This window comes from Trachurus japonicus, chromosome 11 (genome assembly GCF_045865225.1).
Source record: "Trachurus japonicus isolate A0001 chromosome 11, Traja_1.0".
NCBI classification, from domain to species: domain Eukaryota; kingdom Metazoa; phylum Chordata; class Actinopteri; order Carangiformes; family Carangidae; genus Trachurus; species Trachurus japonicus.
The window spans coordinates 5,386,652-5,390,417 of record NC_140917.1 but is presented as its reverse complement, the minus strand read 5'-3'; positions in this window follow the sequence as shown (position 1 = coordinate 5,390,417).

Sequence of the window (3,766 nt, the reverse complement as noted above, 5' to 3'; positions counted from 1 at the left end):
GTTGGCTGGTGGAGAGACACAGAGAGAGAGAGAGAGAGAGAGACTGGTCCAGGACCAGCAGCACTGAGGACGAGGAGGAAACAACCTGTTGGTTCTGACCCGGAGGAACAGACTGGACCCCCCCCCCGCACCCCTCCCTGCCCCGCCCCCTCCCCACGGCAGCTAACCCCCCCACAGCTGAAACTGAAACTGGCACTGACCTGGACTCAGAGGGCGCCATGTTGGATCCTTTGTCTTTAGCTCCGTTTCTTTAGAGATCTGGAAAAAAAAAAACTCTTCTTCTATTTTTCTATTTGTTCTGGATGTGAAACCAAAGCTCCGCCCCCCCCCAATCCTCCCATACCCCCCCCCACACACACACACACACACACACACCCCCCCTCGTTGTTGTCAAGTGACAGGTTTGTTGGTCACATGATCAGACACACACACAGAAGAAGAGGTCACATGATTATGACACAGTGGGGGAGGTGGGGGGGGGGGGCTGGTGTGTGTTTCTGATCAGAATCAAATAGACAATTAAACATTTCACTGTTTTTTTTTCTTTTCTTTTCATGAAGCGTCGCTGTCACAAACAGGAAGTGACCTCACGTCACTATGACAACGTTTATTTACATCATCAATGTATCAGCTGATTATTTTCTCACATGATTCAGTCGTCGTGGCAACCGGGAACCACCGGTTGTTATCAGTTTCCATTCAGAAAGCAAACAGACTGTTTTGTGACATTGAACACACCAGTGATTGATTAGTGATTATTACAGATCGATTAGAGACAGATTTTAACGAATCGATCCTGAGTTTTGTTCAGAAAAGGTTGAGATGTTGAAAAACATAAAAATGTTTAAGTTTAAAATGTCAGAACATTTTATTTTGAAAAGATTAGTCTGATAATTAAAGGCCAATCACTGAGACGATCGATCAGCTTTAAACGACTTTGAGTCAAACAAGAAGTCGACGACTGTGCAATACATTTACAGTTACAGTTACATTTCTACTTTACTGCTCATTAAAGGGGGGGGGGGTTGTGATGTAATGTGGGGGGGGGGGTTCCTGTGTGAGGTGACGACTGAACAACACTGAGCCTGAAGAAGATTAATTAATTAATTTCCACTCATGCAGCTCGACCGTTAAGAATGTGTATTTGTTTGTTTATGTGTATTTATATTGTGCCTTTAATCTTCATCATCATCATCATCATCTTCATCTTCATCGTCGTCGTTACGTTATAATCTCAAAGGGAAACGAGTTTGTTTGTGTTTGACTCATTTATCTTTGTTTTATTATCCAAAGTGTTATTTGACTTTTTTTTTAACCTGTTGTTGTTTGTAAAAAGAGACTCGATGATGTGATTTCCTGCGTCTGCACTGCCTTTGAACGTCTCACACACACCAGGCTTTGGTTTTTACTTGGGAGGGGGGGGGGGTTGATGTTAAAGGGATAGTAGCATTTTTTTTAAAAGTGGGGTTGTATGATCTACAAATAGCCCCTAAGTACTTTAATTGCAGTAGAAGACTCTTTGCACTCCTCCCGTTAGCAACGCCAGCCCATAATAGCCCTGCCCAGAGATTTACAACATACAGTGTTGTGAATGGACCCAAAGAAACGGCCTATTTTCACGGCCTAAAAGAGGTTTTACCTGAAAAAAAAAACACAGTTCCATTGTTTGCTATAATATAATTTTTTCCAGCCCTTCAAAGTGCAGGAAAAACACAGTTTTTATTTGGACCTAACCAACTGCTGATCGGTGGGCGCTAACCCTGGGCGGAGGGATACATGAGTTGGTTAGGTCCAAATAAAAACTGTGTTTTTCCTGCACGTTGAAGGACTGGAAAAAATTATATTATAGCGAACAATGGAACTGTGTATTTTTTTTTCCAGGTAAAACCTCTTTTAGGCCGTGAAAATAGGCCGTTTCTTTGGGTCCATTCACAACACTGTATGTTGTAAATCTCTGGGCAGGGCTATTATGGGCTGGCGTTGCTAACGGGAGGAGTGCAGAGAGTCTTCTACTGCAATTAAAGTACTTAGGGGCTATTTGTAGATCATACAACCCCACTTTAAAAAAAATGCTACTATCCCTTTAATTTGTCAGTGTTTAATGATCATTTAGTCGTAAACTCTCCGTCTGCAGCGTCGACTCTTTAACTTCAGTTTTTTCTTCTTATTGTTGCTGCTCGGACAATCAGGACGACGCCGAGACGTTCAGACGACAGTGAAGCTCTCGTGGTGAGTTCGAGGGCGGTGGGACGTTTGAGAACCGTTGAGTCTTGAGTTCTCTGTGAAGCCGAAACCTCTCGTCGTCGTCTTCATCGTCGCTGTTTTATTTTATTTTTTTCTCTGGATCATATTTCTGGTTGTTTTGTTTTGTTCAAAGTGTTTCATCTCGTCGTGTCGGAGCCGAGGGGTCGAGAGCCGCCGGACCACCGTGATCCTGGAAAAAACCGATCGATCGCTATCATAATCAATCGATATCGCTAAGTTAATGTCAATAATCACTACAGTTTCCCAGGAGGCCGAGGGGCAGCTTCACCTGTGTAACCCGACACCCAGTACACTGTAAATAAATTTACACCTTTCAGACGCAGCTTTGCTTCCATTTCCTTTATTCATGAACACACACTGTGATTGGCTGCTGATCAATGACATCACAGGAAGTTTCATCTGCACAGGTTTAAAAACAGGAAGTGTAAGAAGAGTTAATTGATCAATGATTGATTGATTATCGGGAAATAATAAACACAAAACATAAAACTGATTAAATAAAGTTAATAAATAAATAAATTAATGAACTCATTAATAAATAAAAGAATTTAAAAACAGCCATTAGCTTAGCATTTAGCATCTCCTGTGAAACCTGTTTGGGGTTTATGGATCAATCAATAAGTGTTTAATATTGGTCGATGGATGATTAGTGTCATCTGGTTTGTTCTTGTCACACTTCCTGTTTTTATTTTCTGCTCAAACTGACAGTGACGTTTCCACCAGGAACAAGAAGCCACTGTGTGTGTGTGAGAACCAGGGGTGGAAAGTAACGAGTTACATTTACTCAAGTTACTGTAATTAAGTAGCTTTTTTGTGTAGGCTACTTGTACTTTTTTGAGTAATTTTTAAAATCAGTACTTTTACTTTTACTTGAGTACATATTGTTGGAAGAAATTTACTTAGTTACATTTTAAATAGCTTAAGTTACAAAGTAAAAAATATAGCCTATAACTGTGTGGGTTGTCAAAAGCAGCTAGGCTGCTGCCGCCTCTCTCTCTCTCTCTGTCTCTCTCTCTCTCCCTTCACAGACGCACACAGCAGCAGCAGGTACACCTCTCTCCCCTCACCGCTACGTGAGTTTGTGCATAACAGGGCTCGTCGCTATATGTTGTCGTCTTAATATTAGCCATTAGCCACAGCTAGCGGTTAAAAGCTGACGTTAATGATTAAAGACAGTAAAAAAAAACAGGTGTGTGTGAGTGAAAGAGGGAGAGAGAGATTTTTCTTTTCTTTTTTTATCCGTATTGAAAATGGTATTGAGTATCGAATATTTTCCTTAATATCGATATTGAGTTGAAAATGTTAGTATCATGATCATGATCGTGATGACCATAGTGCCAGTAACTGTAACTGTCCATCTGATTGGCTCTGGACAACTGCAGTGTCAGAAGGTCAGAATCAAGTTGGTGCCACAGGAGCTAAAAGATGATGGAGACCAGTGTATCGATGGAGAAGGGACAAATTTGAAACACAGAGACATGCACGGAGAATGTGAGGCCAA